This window comes from Embiotoca jacksoni, unplaced genomic scaffold (assembly GCF_022577435.1).
Source record: "Embiotoca jacksoni isolate LCO1_2020_lvr unplaced genomic scaffold, fEmbJac1.0.p SCAF_76, whole genome shotgun sequence".
In the NCBI taxonomy this organism is placed as follows: Eukaryota; Metazoa; Chordata; class Actinopteri; family Embiotocidae; genus Embiotoca; species Embiotoca jacksoni.
Window position 1 is genome coordinate 892933 of NW_027185432.1, and position 17365 is coordinate 910297.

Here is a 17365-nt window from a genome sequence, read left to right on the forward strand (position 1 = left end):
TCCCATTCTTCTTTGCAGGACATCTCAAGCTCCATCAGGTTGGATGGGGAGTGTCGGTGCACAGCCATTTTCAGATCTCTCCAGAGATGTTCAATCGGGTTCAAGTCTGGGCTCTGCCTGGGCCTCTCAAAGACATTCACAGAGTTGTCCCGAAGCCATTCCTTTGTTATCTTGGCTGTGTGCTTCGGGTCGTTGTCCTGTTGGAAGATGAACCTTCGCCCCAGTCTGAGGTCCAGAGCGCTCTGGAGAAGGTTTTCATCAAGGATGTCTCTGTACATTGCTGCATTCATCTTTCCCTCCATCCTGACTAGTTTCCCAGTTCCTGCTGCTGAAAAACATCCCCACAGCATGATGCTGCCACCACCATGCTTCACCGTAGAGATGGTATTGGCCAGGTGATGAGCAGTGCCTGGTTTCCTCCAAACATGACGCTTGGCATTCAGGCCAAAGAGTTCAATCTTTGTTTCATCAGACCAGAGAATTTAGTTTTTCATGGTCTGACAGTCCTTCAGGTGCCTTTTGGTAAACTCCAGGTGGGCTGTCATGTGTCTTTTACTGAGGAGTGGCTTCCGTCTGGCCACTCTACCATACAGACCTGCTTGGTGGAGTGCTGCAGAGATGGTTGTCCTTCTGGAAGGTTCTCCTCTCTTCACAGAGCAACGTTGGAGCTCTGTCAGAGTGACCATCGGGTTCTTGGTCACCTCCCTGACTAAGGCCCTTCTCCCCCGATCGCTCAGTTTGGCCGGGCGGCCAACTCCAGGAAGAGTCCTGGTGGTTCCAAACTTCTTCCATTTACGGATGATGGAGGCCACTATGCTCATTGGGACCTTCAATGCTGCAGAAATTTTTCTGTACCCTTCCCCAGATCTGTGCCTCCATACAATCCTGTCTCGGAGGTCTACAGACAATTCTTTGGACTTCATGGCTTGGTTTGTGCTCTGACATGCACTGAACTGTGGGACCTTATATAGACGGTGTGTGTCTTTCCAAATCATGTCCAATCAACTGAATTTACCACAGGTGGACTCCAATCAAGTTGTAGAAACATCTCAAGGATGATCAGTGGAAACAGGATGCACCTGAGCTCAATTTTTAGTGTAATGGCAAAGGCTGTGAATACTTATGTACATGTGATTTTTTTCGTTTTTGATTTTTAATAGATTTGCAAAAATTTAAAAAAAAAATGTATTTCATGTTGTCATTATGGGGTATTGTGTGTAGAATTTTGAGGAAAAAAATGAATCTAATCCATTTTGGAATAAGGCTGTAATATAACAAAATGTGTAAAAAGTGAAGCGCTGTGAATACTTTCCGGATGCACTGTAAGCATGTAAGTCATAATGGGACTTCTAACAACAATATTTTAGATATTATATTATACCATTTGATTGATTGATGAAAGAAAGAAAGAAAAAGAAAGGATCAATCAATCAATCAATAAGGAAAGAAAAGAAAGTAAAGTTCTACCCTGATATGTTCTTCCGTGATGGATTCTGGTAAATGTGAAGGAATGTGATGGGAGGTGATGGCGAGCTGGACGGCCGGGTGCTGATGGAGCGATAGAGACGGACTTGTGTTCAAAGAGTGCTGATAAAGAGAAGCGGTGCTGGGCGGGGTGTCTACGGGGGATACTTGTTTATGAAGGAGGTCTAATCCCACTTATTATCTTCTTCAGCATCCGTGCACTCTTGCACAATTATCTCTAAACTGCATCACCATAGCAACTAAACAACCTGGCTATATCTGACCTTATATGGTCAGGTCGGGACCCGTTCGTACGACCTACGGTGTTGTTGTTGTCTCTTCTTTCATTACGCTCGTCATGATTCCTTCTTCCTGTATTTTTTTTTTTTTTGTCCTTTATTCATCTCGTTAACGACACGCACTCTGTCTTGAAAGAATTATTTTCGTTAACTGTTTTTCAGACTCATTTTCATTCGAAAGCGGGAAAACCAAAGTAGTCAAATAGCAAAAGAAACTTTGGCCCTTTCAGGTCGGTGCTCTTGCACAAGTCTTATGTTAAACCTCATTAAAGATCTATAAGGTAAAGAAACCTCAGCTCTTTTCTCTCCTCGGCTGATGATGTCCCACCTCGCCAGTGATTGACAGGCCTCGCAGTCTGCTAGTTGGAGCTTTATACTTGCATTAAAGTGTCTGCGAACAGGAAATCCACAGTCACATAGACAGGAAATGCTGCTGTGCAGACAGAATTAAACAAGACATGTCGGGTAAACACATGCAGCCGCTGTAAGCAGCAATGTTGGTTCAAAACAATATTCAGTTTCTCACCAGCAAATGAAAACTCAGGCTTCTCAATATACCAGCAGTATTTATATTTTACTGATGTACAACAGATGGACCCAACGTAACCGATTCATGTTACCATCCGAAGCTAAATTGTATTTTTACAGACTTTGTTTTTAAGCAAAAAAAAAAAAATTTGGTCATGGGTAAGAAAGGATGAATATTGCTATTGGTGTCATAATAAACTTCAAAAACACTCCATCATTTGTGTCATAAATGGGAATATTTTGCTCAGTGTGAGTGTACGACATGGCTTCAGTGGTGTATTGGAAAATTATTTACTGAACATATATACTGCATGTGAAGAAATCAAAATTTTAGGACATTTTAAGAAGAGAATCAAGAGTTTGTGGCTTTAGTTGTATGATAGAAAGTTGTACTTAAAAAGTTTGCACACTTGAACTGAAAAATCAACATGAGCCGTACTTGGTCATGTCACGTTCCTTGTAAATTTGATCATTTACCGATGTGATAATAGTCATGTGCCTCGTGAGGTCATACTCTTTGGAAAACTGTGCTATACTCGTAGTTTTAGTTTTAGTTGACTTTAAACTGTCAGAGAGGATATGAGGAACAGCAATCTTAATAATCTTGGGTGGCACGGTGGTGCAGTGGTTAGCACTGTCGCCTCACAGCAAAAAGGTTCTGGGTTTGAATCCGGTCCTGGGCCTTTCTGTGAGGAGTTTGCATGTTCTCCCTGTGCTTGCGTGGGTTCTCTCCGGGTTCTCCGGCTTCCTCCCATCATCCAAAAACATGCACCTCAGGTCTGTGGACTGTGCTGACAGGTCATCATTGTAAATGAGAATTGGTTCTCAATTGATATTACCTGGTTAAATAAAGGTCAAATAAAAATAAACTATGGACAAAATGAGACAAACAACAGATGAAGCATGAGGATGAAGTGCAATAATTACATTAATTAAACAGTACTGAAAGAACATGAATAAATTAATATGTATTTGTGGCAAGTGGCACCGAAGGTAAAAAAAAAAAAAGGGGAGATGCCTTAATTTAGTGAGGTTTAGAGATACGGCTACCTGCGGGGGGAACGCACGTTGCAACTCTTGATTCCTGCCGGTGGAGTTAGGGAGGTGCACACTATATTCAATGCAGGCACGCAAGAAGCTTGGTAGGCGTAAGTTTATGTTTTTATATGCATACTAATTCCAGTTGGAATATGTGTGTCGTGATTGTTTTGTGTGTTTATATATTCCAGACTTGCATTCCGCTTGGTCTTCAGGCGGCTGGTAGTCGGTGCGACAGAAGTATCATGTAGTTTTAACAAGGAGTTTCTGTGTGAGTTTTGTCTCGTCCGTAACTGCCATAAAACATCTACTGCGGTAATACGACCCGCCGAGTGCGCCACAGTTTGTAAAGCCAGCGTTGGATTTTTCTGTTGCGCCTGCAGGAATGTAGTTACGGTAAAGACGACCTCGCAGCAAATGAAAGGTCCTGAAAGATGCATAAGCACTCATGGTAGTGTATTCATAAAGACGGCCTCTGATTCAACGTGAGTGAAAAGTGAATATAAACGGAAAATGGTGTAAATATACGGCAATGCCTACCAGCGAGGCGAAGGTCCTGAAATATACATTGTAGTTGTGTAAATATATTTCGGAACAGCAATGCCTTTGAGTGAGGCAAGTGAAGGTCCCGGAAGATAAATAGATAGACATAGAGATAGATAGATAGAGAGCTAGATAGAGAGCTAGATAGAGAGCTAGATAGATAGATAGATAGATAGATAGATAGATAGATAGATAGATAGATAGATAGATAGATATTTAGATAGATGGATATATATTTAGATAGACAGACAGACAGATATATATTTAGATAGACACAATATAGACAGACATATATATCTTGATAGACTAATATAGACTAATATATAGATATAGATATATAGATAGACTAATATATACTTAGATTTATAGATATTTTGATAGATAGACAGACAGATATGTATTTAGATTGATAGACATTTAGATAGATATGACAGACAGACACATAGATAGATATTTAGATTGATAGATATTTAGACAGACATTTAGATAGACAGATAGATATTTAGATAGACACAGACCGATATTTAGATAGACAGACAGATAGATAAATCTGGCTGCACATTGAGATGAGCTGATTATTGCTATATTTACAACTAAATATAATATATAAGCATGTTTTATTTCATAATGTTTGTGTTCTTTTAAGCACCAGTTTTGAAAGATCTCGCACTAATAGCCCCTTTTAGACAAAGAAGTACACAGTTACGGTGCATTTTTCTGACCTTTGACCTTCTACCATACAAATTCCTTATTAGGTTAAGTCACTGTTGTCATGACATATGCTGTTGTTATATTACTGGTTCAACTTTTTACTAACATTTTCCTGGATTACCCTGGAAAAAAAAAAATCACACTTTGAGATTAATGCAGTCCTTTTCTCTGAACTTTGACCTTTAATAAAGCAAATTCCTCAGGGAAGTTCAACTTTGCCATGTCATCTGCTTACTAATGTGTTTTTCTCTGTCTGTTTTGGTGACATTTTGTTTAAAGGACTTTGAAAAATCACACTTCAAAATTGAAGATCAAAATATAATACATTCCTTTGAACTTTGACCTTTAATCAAAACAATTCTTCAATAGGTTAGTTTTTTTTTTTTTTTAATCACAATGACTCCCCTTGGTGGTCAAAGGTAAATGCACAGGCCGCCGCATGCCAGCCAAGCTCCTAATTTGTGTGTCACCTCTGAGGTGTTAGAATGAAGTCTTCTTGGAGGTGACATGGTCACAAGCAGGTACTTGGTCCAGGGTAGATAGTAGAAAGGTCTAATAATGACAGCAGACTCCAGATTATTTTGAAGACATATTGCTTATATTTTGAAAGAGTCAGGTTGCGACTTTAATGCACCTCAAAGAGTTTCTCTGGCGCTACTCACCACTATATCACAACAATGGCTGTATGTATTTATTAAATCCCAGTGGGTGGTTTCAGTGTTACAGCACCCATGTCACAAAAACACAAAACTTAAGGACATTCAGAAGTTAAGACTAAAATAAATCTTCGGACTTCAAAAGGTGCCTTGTAATATTCTGTAATAGTCTATTACATAGTTGTATATTGGTTTGAATGCATGTTAAGGTGTTTCTTTAGAGTGGCTTAAATTCTCATTTAGTGGAAATAATGAACAAGTGGATTTATATAGACATATAAGGTACATTATTGGGGTCAAGTTTTAATGCTACAAACTTGTGTTTAACCGGCAGCATTATGTCATGACAGTCAACAAACTCCCATCTTCTCTTCAGCATGATGCAGCTCTTAATAAATGGGGGCCTCTGGTGGTGGCAGAGTGTTAGTGCATGAAAACCTTTAAAGATGCTGTAAAGCAAATTGCAAGATTTGCTTCTCAATACATTATATACGTGTGAAATTAGTTGCTGAAAGCATGTGCACAGCTTTTAAACTTTGTCGCACTGAAATGTGGAGTTAGACCGTAGAACAGTTTCTCACCCGTCTTCAGCTCAGGTTTTTTTAGGCGGAGCTAAAACCCAATCTATCTACATCACAACAACCTATCTACGTCAGATCACAGCCGGTTTATATAACCTTCTGCATGGCTCCTCCTCTCACACGGTGAAACGCTATAAAACCCTGGAGCTCATTTGCATAAGAGGTCATCCACCTTAGTTCTACTCCTGCTGTAGTCAAATTGTTATTGTACATCAGCTAGCTGCTACAGGATGTCTCCCTCCACCCGCAAGTGCCTCTTTCCTGGATGCAAGAACCTCCAAAACAGCGCTGCATCGCTATTTAAATTCCCTACTGATGAAGGAAAAAGAGGTGGATTGATTTCGTGAAGAGTCTGGCTAAAGGAGACCGTAGGGTTAACGCCAACAGCCGCCTCCGCAGGGACCGGAGACGGACGGAGTTCACAGACGCACCACTTCTCCTGCAGCTCAGAGCCGATCCAAGTTTCACCCTCATGGCCGTTCATTTTCCGCTCGCACCGGCACCATCCACTGCCGCTGGACCGGACCGCGCCGCCGGACCGCCGGCAGTCCAGCAGGCAGTAGGTTCTGTGTGCTTGTTATAATTATACTAGATAACTTTTCCACGGTAACTCTGCTATATTTAGTCTGCGGTGCAAACCGCTAACGTGATTTTACTCTTTGTAGAATAACTTTATTTTGGTGAAATGGGAGCTAATGTGCTAATTAGCTTGTATTGAGCTCATAGCAGAGTTCAGAGGAAAATGCTCCGATAACCGCAGATTTTTTTTATGCCTGTCCATCTAGCTCCGATAAGGAACTATAATATATGTAACTCTGTATTTTACATGTCGGGGTGATGGTAAACATGAACCAGAGGAGATCTAGTCCTCACATTAATGAGGGTTGTTGTTTTTGTACTCCGGTGTAACGTTACAATCACCGACCCTCTCGGTTACATGTACCGGTACCGGTCCGGATAAACGAACCCAACTACATGTGCAGGAGGCCGCAGAGAGCAGGTGGAGGAGGAGGGACATCAGTGAAGGAGAAAGACTCGGCTCGACCTGAGCAGGTTCAAAGTTTGAATTGACGTGATGTAATGAATTGATGTGATGTAATGCAGCGTTGTGCATGTTGCAGTCGTTATAGAACTAAATCAACTCCTCCGCTCTTATTATCTCCACTATTGTAATGCAGGTGCATTAGAAGTAGTTGGAGACTCACTGTCTGCTGTCTCTGGTGTCCAGTTTTACTCCTGTGTTACAGATCAGGGGGACATGCTGGTTTTGATTGCATCTGTATGTTTCACTCATTGGACAAATAAATTCTAATTCTATTGTGTTTTCCTTTAAGCAGGCTGCTCCATCCACCAGAGACAGAGTGCCCGTGTGACATCATGCATAAAGTCACCGAGAGGTTGGATGTCAGACGGACCACTTAGTTGGGAAAAGAACTGCAGCCACAGGACTGTCATACACAACACTGAACACCTTCCAGCGAGTGGGCGGAGCTTCAGCTCCTTCAGGCGACACACCCCTCCAGTCTCAGAGCAGAGAAGACTGATGATTTTCTCACGATTTCAAAGCCTAATTGAACCAACTTGTCGGTGTTTTTTTTCATTCAAATTTGGATGGGTAGTTAACAACCCATACTTCTGTGGTGTGATGAACTTAAAACTCATTTTCATTTCTACTTTACAGCATCTCCAGGAGGAGCTTGTGATGGCGAAGGAATCCATCAAATGTAATAAATAACAAATATACTTCAAAAAGAATGTTTTCTTCTTCCAATTAAAAGAAATATAATTACAAGATTTATAAACATTGCCAATATATCCTGTTTTTTTTCCTTTACTTAAAAATAGGGAATTAATTCGGTAACTAAAGCTGCTTTAGTGTAGCACAATTCAAAAGAGAAATATTGCACCGACAGCTGTAGTTATTATTAATCTAAAGATGTACTGTAAAATGAACTTTTAATGTAACATGCATACTTTGAAGATTAAACATATAGTTCCCCGTTTAAGGCCTGTGAGCCTTTACAAAAAAGCAGTGTCATAGGACTCTGTCAAATTTCAGATACCTATTGTCCTCTGATTGTCTCAAATGGTTTTATTTGATTACATATTTGGGGCCAAGTGAGGGACTTTGATCTACTATTCTTTAAAAAAGTAAAGGTTACTAAAAAAAAAATCCACAAAGATGAGTACAAATTTGTGAAACATTGATTTCTTTTTTTAGATTTCTAGATTTAGATTTTATACACTTTATTAATCCCCGAGGGGAAATTTCTTCACTACAGCAGGGGGGCTCTCAGGGGGGAGATGCTGTAGCAGGCTGCCACTAGCGCGGCGCCAGGTAACCTGACCTGAGGTGCATGTTTTTGGATGATGGGAGGAAGCCGGAGAACCCGGAGAGAACCCACGCAAGCACAGGGAGAACATGCAAACTCCGCACAGAAAGGCCCAGGACCGTATTCGAACCCGGAACCTTAAACCTTTAAATTTGTATTTCTACCAATTTAATCATCTGAAAACCCTTCAAGATTATGTTGTGAAAACTAACCCACCCAGCTACAGCACATGGATGTATCAGAATTTTAAAACCCAATAGTGTGATATTTTCAGCATATAGTGTGTACTTTTACTTTAAATACTTGGAAGTTCATTTAGCTGACAATGCTGCTGGTCTTTTATCTTTAGAAGGAGGTTGCAGGACTTCACTTGTGCTGTGTTTTTACATATTTACATTGAAAGCTTTACTTAAATTAAGTATTTGCAAACTTCTACCTTTGTATTGTTTGTTAATATTACTAATAGTTTTGTATTTTGAAGGCAAAAAAAAAAGTTATCTTCTTTCCGTCGGGAAATAACCAGATTTCCAGCAACAACACGACTCGTCCAAAATGTTCACAAATGCAGGTAATGTAGTATTACTAGGTTTTAGAGTACTACTTGTATGTTTTTTTTGGCTAAAAATATCAGGAAACAGCCAGTCTGAAAATAGAAACATTTAGAAGACTCCGTTAGGTAACTGACATGTGAAGACAATAGAAAACAAAAGTATAACGATTAAAAATCTTTTAAAGAAATATTCACTTTTCTAGCTGGTAGGAAACGCTTTTAATTTGGAATACTAGAATCCCTTTGTGAATCCTTTAGTTTGGTCTCAGGTTCCAGATGGACATGTGTTCAGACTGCAGTTGAACATTGATGGATTACCACTGTTCAAAAGTTCTAATATCCAGTTGTGGCCTGTTTTGGGTTTACTTCAGGGTCGTACAAAAGAACCAGTTACTCTTACCCTCTTTTGTGGGACCTCAAAGCCATCCACACGAAGTGAATACTTCAGAGATCTGGTTAATGAAAATCAAATACTTGGCAAGGGGCTTTATCAAAAAGTGGTAAGCATTTTTTTCCTCAGGGTGAGCTCTGTTATTTGTGATGCTCTGGCTTGAGCTTTAATTAAGGGGATTAAGTCACACACTGGATATCTAGAATGCGACAAAATGCTTTCAGACAGGGGTTTGGATCAATCAGAGGATACACTTTGCAGAGGTTAATATTCCTTGCAGAATGGATACATCCTTTATCAGTATGTCTGACGAGGGACACCACACTTGACAGGTTTAAATATTGGGATGAAAACATGCTTTCCCACATGATTATATGCATCTAGTTTGACTTAGCGTCATGAGAAAATTTTAGATGTGTGGCACACGTCAGGACCTGTTTGTTTAATCTCTGCTCGTCAGAGTGAACTGATTTCAAACGCACTAATGTGCTTGAAAGATTCAATTCAAGTTGACTTTGCTCAAAATCCTCAAAATTGATCACAGAGAAAAGCAACAGAGCTGAGGCATTTTTTTTTTTTTTTACTGTACATGTGTCCTGTGGTTCCTCCTTGATGTGCTTGCAATAACATTATATCTAAATTTTATGCTGCTATCTGTGTACATTTTTATCTCATCAAGTTCAACATTGTGTCTGACCTTAAATGATTTTGCCGATGGTCTTCTTGTGTCATTTGTGCAAACATTTTAGTCAGTTGTATGGTCCAGAGCATTGTTGTCCATAATATTCATGGACTAACGCATCTTTGTGAGGACGTAAAGGTTACATGGAAACCTGAAACTTTAATATCTGGTTTTCCATTTGAGAACTACTTACGGCAGAGGAAGAAAATGATAAGAATTCCACACCGTCCGTTTGTCTCAGGTCATTCAAAGACTCAGAAATGAACAGTTCTGTCAGAAATGACAAAATGTAGAGAAAAGGGGGACTTCGTGTAGAGAGCACAAAGATGGCTCTGTACCAGCTGGTTTAAAAAAAATGTGTCCCAATTTCAAGAGGTAGTCATAAGGGCTTCAACAATCAACATCTGCTGTGAGCCAGAAAACTGTTAACATAGGCAAACAGCATTGCTTTAGTGATGAATATGGTTTTGTCTGATGACAGCACCTATGTAGTTTACAGAGAATATGAGCAACAGGAACCTTTTTTTTTTATTATCCCATAATCTCTACTGATCTTGGGGGCTTCCTCCCATCACCCAAAAACATGCACCTCAGGTTGGTTGGCGCCGCGGTTGTGGCAGCCTGTTGCAGCAGCTCCCCCTCGGGATGCTGCTGTAGCGAAAGAATTTCCCCTCGGGGATTATTAGAGTACAATAAAATAAAAAAATAAAAAATAAAAATCTTTGTTGAAGATGTTAAAACAAAAAAAAACTTGATGACAAAATAGTAAAGTACGAATTTTACAAAATATGTGGTAAGAAAAAAAGGGGGGGTGGTCAAGGAGTCAGTGGAGGAAGAGCCCTTTGAGGTTGAGGACTCTGTGTCCATTCAGCTCAACAGGGGGGCCTGAGGGGGCGGGGGGAAGGCAGCAGAGGTGTTTGGGAGGTGTGGTGTGTGGAGGAGACAGTTAAGGGCTGTGAACTAAATCTGTTGAAGAAACAGTTTAGCTCATTGTTCCTCTCCAGGGAGCCCCCTGGTTGTCTCTCCTTCCAACCTTGAACCCAGCAATCTCCTTCATACCGGTCCACACCTCCCTCACGTTGTTCTGCTGGAGTTTGGCCTCCAGCTTCCTCCTGTAGGAGTCCTTGCACTCTCTCAGCTTCTCCTTCAGGTGGCGCTGCACTCTCCTGAGCTCCTCCCTGTCCCCAGACCTGAAGGCTGCTTTCTTCTTATTAAGAAGAACTTTCAGGTGATCCATGGCTTGTTGTTGGGGAAGCAGTGTACAGTCCGGGATGGTACGATGGTGTGTTCACAGAATTTGATGTATTCTGTGATACAGTCCGTCATGCTGTTGATGTCCTCCCCATGTGGTCCACACAGCACATCCCAGTCCATGGACTCAAATCAGTCCTGCAGGGCTTCATTTGCCTCATGTGTCCACCTCCTCACAGTCCTGGTGGTTACAGGCTGCCTCTGCACCAGAGGAACATACTTTGGTGTCAGCAGGACCAGGTTGTGATCAGACCTACCAAGGGGGGGAAGGGTGCAGTAGCACTGTATGCATCAATGGCTTTAGCATACAGAAGTTGCAGGGTTTTATTGTTCCGTGTGGGGCAGTTAACATACTGGTGAAATGTTGGCAATGCATGAGTGGTTGAAGAGTGGTTAAAGTCTCCAGTAACTGCCAAAAATGAACTGGGATGCTGAGTCTGCAGTTTAGACACAGTGGAGTGGATGGTGTCCACTGCTACCTCTGCATCAGCTGATGGAGGAACGTAAACAGCAACAACAATTGCGGATGAGAACTCCCTCGGCAAATAATATGGACGCATCCTCACGGATAGAAGTTCAATGTCCGGGCTACAGAAACTTTCTTTCACACAAAAATGGTCTGGATTGCACCACCTTCACATACATTGCAATCCCACCACCTTTCTTCTTACCGCTCTCTACAACGTCTCTGTCCACCCGAACAATCCTGAAGCCGGGTACGGCCGCATTGTGGTCCGGGAAATGTGAGTGCTGTACTCCCGGTACTCCCTGTGGGTCTTTACCAGCGCGTCGAGCTCATTCATATTATTGCCCAAGGACCTCACGTTCCCCATTAAAATCGCCAGTACCGATGGTTTGTATTTCCTCTTCTTCGCCTTCAATTTGGTGCCAGCTCTGCAACCCCGATGTCTTCTCCGAAGTTCCTCTAGGATTTCAGGCATTGCTCCAGGCAGCAGCAGCGGTTTACTCAGTGCAATCAGCTGATCGCGAGAGTAAACGATGCCCTCAGTCCTCTGTGCGTGGCTCTCCCTTACAAAGAGGGAAAAAAATAACAGGAAAGCCACAAGAAAATTTTAAAAAAAAGTTACGGTCCATTGCCTGACCGTCACTTAAACAAAACGTGAAAGAAATGCAACTTGAAAGAAAAAAAAAAGTGAAAAAAGTATTGAAACTAAAACATACACCTGAACAGGCTGCCACTAGCACAGCGCCATCTTCTTCTTAATTCTTAATTTCTTCAGATGAGGGTCTCCTGCCAGCAAAGGACCAACAAGGCCTCCAAAGTCTTGAAATCCAACTTCAGGAATCTGACTTTCGATCACAACTGGTGAGTGGTGAGTGGTGTGTGTGTGTGTGTGTGTGTGTGTGTGTGTGTGTGTGTGTGTGTGTGTGTGTGTGTGTGTGTGTGTGTATTCTTTCTTACAAAAGGGGCACACATGTATGTTATTTTTTCATACTTTAAATAAACCACCTGAGCCTGATTGGTGGAAGTGACGTCAAGGATACAGTTTGCCGTTTAATGAAGCACATTATCTCAAACTCCCTTGCAAAGGAAACCAATTGGAGAGGAGTGAATGGGAAAAAGTCTGTGGCTTCCCTACAACCAGACAGTCGTAATCGGTAAATGCTCCTCATAGTTCAGGTAGAATTTCACCTCATTTTATTTGTCTGTACCAACTGAAATTTGAATGTCTTTGGAAACTTTTCTTCCACATCAGCTGTCGTAAGGAAGAAACCACTGACATCGAAGGCTTCTGAACGTGAAGTAGAAATGTTCATGAAGAGGTGGTTGCAGCTGGCAGCGGAGAGAGAAGTGAGCAGAAAACGGCGAGCCAAAATCCTAGAAGCCCAATGAACTTGAATTTAAAAACTCTAAAGCACTGAGCATTGATGTTAATTGATGATTGATGATGGAAGTTTTAATGTAGCACAAGAATACATTGTTTTATGACCAAGTACCAGACATTTTTTATTAAAGTTGAGCCGAACATGTTTAATTTGTTTTTGACTTCGAACAGAAATACACGTAAATGTATGTCAACATATTTGTGTACCTATCAGGGGTTATTTGTGTTGCACTATCCTCTGTTCCTCAATGTGTTTTTTCTTTTTCTTTCATCTGTCTTTGTGAAAAGCTGAAAATGATACTGGGGTAGTTTGTTTATGGTTTAAGCAAGATACAGTCTACAATTTATTAGCACTTGCTAATGTGTTTGTGTGTATATATACACTTCATGGCGATATTTTAGCATTTAAGAACTGCAGCTCAGCAAAATTGTATTAATATTATTAATTTACAGAAAACCTGAATATCATGTTTCAGCTTGAAGACATATGATGAAAGAAATGCAAAAATACCCTGTGGAACAGTAGTTAGCCCAGAGGTGGGGTGAGATTTTGGATCTCCATGGCAACAAGACAACCCATCATGCAGTACAGAGGCCGGGTCTGGGCCAGCTGCACATTCTTAATCTGATATCAGTATTTGGGCCAGAGCTGGGCCAAAGCTGGGCTTAATTATACAAAATTTGAATGTTGTAGTATGTGGGCCAGAACTGGGCCACAGCATTTTACAATATGGTCAAACGCATTGAGCCAGGTCAGGCCCACTTACATTTCATCTGACAGTCATGCTGTATATAGGTCAGTATTGGGCCGAGGACCTGGGCGTATACTGGGCCAGAAGAAACGCAATCATGTGGCCCAACAATGGGCCAGATGAATTTTGCAATCAGGGTGAAGATCTGTAAAATCAGCAGTTTGGAGTCGGACAGCTAAGATTAGTGTCACCACTTCAGTATCTGATCACAAGTGAAATATGGTCAGTCTCTCCTTCTGTTCTCTGTTATGGTGTTGAATCGGGGACAGAGATGTGTTTTTACCGAACATGGTGTTCACTTGATCTTTCACCTCTTTGATGTAAGATTCTATCAGTGTTTTATCCTGTTCAACATTTGTGTGAAATGTTCTCACAATTAACAAATTAATTCTTGTAGTTATGGCCACAAACATGTTTCATGAGGTCAAAGTAACCTTTGACCATCCAATTCTAATCAGTTCATCCTTGTTTCAAAGTGGATGTTTGTGCCAGACGTAATAAAATTCCCTCCAGACATTCATGACATGGCTTTCAAAATAATGGAACAGATGTGAGGTCACAGTGACCTTTGACTATCAAAATTAAATAAGTTCATCTTTATTTCCAAGTGCCAGATTTTAAAAAGTTCTCTGAGATATCGCCTTCATGATAATAGAATAGAATAGATGGATGGGACGTAGGTTCAGACAGACAAAACCTTCGGCTTCGGCTGCTGCCATCGCTGAGGCATGAAAAATTGTAAAACCGCTCACTTACTTAAGTTCATAATACAAAACACTTTATTAAAATCCAAGCCATGAAGTAATAATGAAAGCCTTAAACAAGTTTGTAAGTTTCAACACATAAAAAACTACCACCAGTAGGGAAATCTGCATCAACATCAAACAACCCATTAGATCCTTAAAAACAGTTGTCTTATATCACATATAATTGTTCTATAACACTCAAATGAAAAAAGAAATTAGTTTCTGATGTCAAACAGAAAATCACTACTAATTGAAGTAGTATAATGCAGTAATGAATCAAGTTGTGTATTTGACAATATTAATTGTTGAACCTACAACTACTTGACATTTGTGAGGTTTTTGGAAAAGTGACGCAGAAATAACACTTAACAGTCGGGCAGATTTGTTTTTACTTTGAAGGGTAATTATTTCATGGGTAATACATTTAATATCTGTGATACATCTAGTATCTGTCAGACATGATGGTGCAGGAGTCAGGCCGTTTCTAACCTAGAAAATTCAGATTTACATCATTGCACATCATATCATTCTTTCATCCTGTTCAGACCAGTTTTTCTAAGATGTAATGTTGAAGCCTGGTTTCCATTGTCACACTTAGAGGCTTTTTTTTTTTTATTATTTTTTTTTTTTATCTAGATCCAGGTTCCTATTTCTCTTATGTTGGCTACAGTAGCAGATGTTGGAAAGGAAACAAGACTTGTGTTGTTCAGTTTTGGAATTTAGATGGAAGAAGGCTGCTGACAAATGCATCCTCCCAGTTTGGTGGTCCATTTAATCTGTAAAAATTCCCATCTTTACCTCAGCTCTACCAATGCAGCTGCTTTTTACAGCACCAAAGTGTTTATGTCTGCTTGTTTCAACTCCAGGGCACTGCAGTTGTGATGGTGGGGACTAAAGGGAGGATCGATGGTATCTACTGACAATTACTCCCCAATCTTTTTGTAGAAGTGTATTCTGCCAGAAGTGATGAGGTTGAAGCAGAGACACCAAATACCAACAATTGCTGTGTTGTATTTTCATGTGATAAACCTTCCCATGTAAACTGTTGGATTGAAATGTTTAAAGTCAGTTCATTCTGTTGTGGAAAATTAATCAGCTGGGCCAAAATTCTTCAGGTGCATTGTTTTCTTAACAATCATTTATTTAATAATCAAGAACTGTCTTCACAAAATAATCGAAGAATGTTAAAAAAATAAAACAAACCAAAAAAGGCAGTTTAACTCAATTAGAGATTTGATTTAATTTAAAACTCAACACAGCAAAAACCCAGGTCTGTCCATGGAGAGCGTAACAATGAATGGTCCCAAAAGAGCTTTCTTTGATACCTTACTGAAGAAATTCTCTGAGATATCGCCTTCATGATAATAAGACAGATGGATGGGACGTAGGTTCAGACAGACAAAACTTTTGGCTTCGGCATGAAAAATTGTAGGACCACTCACTTACTAAGTTCATAATATCAAACACATTGTTAAAATCCTAGCCATGAAGTAATAGTAAAAGCCTTAAACAAGTTTGTAAATTTTAACACGTAAGAACACGAGTGTAGCACGTCTGAGCTACCGTGGGGGTTCCTTTGAGACAGACGACACACGCTGACGCTGAGCCACAAAGTTTGGTTTATGGTTTCGCTTTTATTGCTCGATCCACACTGCCACACACTCTGCTACACCTGGTGTCAGCGCTCTCCTGCTCAGTCTCCGAGCGTCCGTTCCCAGGCTGCTTCCTCCTTCCACCTCCTCACCAGGTCCTGCTTAGGGGAGAAAACAATTCCCCCTTCAGTTCAGCTGCGCCAATTATTCTCCTCCCTGCACCATTCCCTGAACCACCCCGCCCTCCCCTGCAGCTGAGCTAACCACGCCCCGCCACCACAACGACAAATAAAAAAGACTACCACCAGTAGGGGAATCTGCACCAACATCAAACAACCCATTAGATCCTTAAAAACATCTGTCTTATATCACATATAATTGTTCTATATCACTCAACTGAAAAAATAAACATTAAAATGAGTTTCTGACATAAACAGAAAATCGCTACTAATTGAAGCAGTACAATGTAGAAATGAATCAAGTTGTGTATTTGACAATATTAAATGTTGAACCTACATGTGAAACTAAATTCAGTTCATTAATATAGCATGAAAAATGTGAGTTGAGATCATTAATAGGAAGAAAAATTCAAATAATTAGAGGAGTTTTACTTTCAGATTTCTGGTAAATAATAAAATGCTACTGCAACATGCAAATATGTGTGATAGCTAACAGTCCAATGCAAAGGGGGAAAATAAAATAGGGATTTGGAGGGACAGTTTTCCTCTTCCTCCTCCTCTTCCTCCTCCTCCTTCTTGTGGAGAATTTTCCCATCAGGCTGCTCCCGCCATCTCAGAGTGACTTCACTCAGGCCTTGCTCCTTCAGTTTCTGATTTAACTGTGAAACACAAACACTCTTCATTATTCTCTCTGTGACTAAAATGTGTGAATGAAATGAAGCTCAACAAATGCTGCATCCATTTTAGTCATAGAAATACTCTGCAGCCTCTTCAGGGAATGTCCACCACTTGGCCTCCAAGTGCACAGTGCTGACATAAATTCTGTCTTTACAAAGATAATAATGTTCAAAACCGAACATTATTTTACATTATCAGACAGATCATCCTTGTGGTTGAATTTTCTCAGTTTCATCTTGTCCCTTTAGTCTCTTCTCATTGTTTAGTTATCTTTCTGTCTCTCTATCATTCAGTTATGTCTCTGTTTCCTTTAAGGGCTTCATGTTCATTTCCTGTTTTATTTTGGTGACTCTCCTTGCGTCTTTTTCTGGTGTCTTTACTTCCTGTCCTCTGTCTTCCCACTGTGTCTGATTGTCTTGCTGATTGTTTCCAGCTGTGTTCAGTTATCTCCTGACCTCCTGTATAGAAAGTCTGCGTGCTCCCTACCTCCTTCATCAGATCATTGTTCCCTCCGAGCTGGTTGTCTGTGCGCTTACCAGTGTCT

At 40.5% G+C, this 17365-nt stretch overlaps 1 long non-coding RNA gene across 1 annotated transcript; it reads left to right on the forward strand.

Moving 5' to 3' along the window:
* The first annotated feature begins 5173 nt into the window (after positions 1-5173).
* Positions 5174-7575, forward strand: LOC138215482 (uncharacterized). Its single transcript, XR_011179731.1, has 2 exons — positions 5174-6379; positions 7155-7575. It is a non-coding gene; the product is annotated as an uncharacterized lncRNA (long non-coding RNA).
* Positions 7576-17365: the final 9790 nt, after the last annotated feature.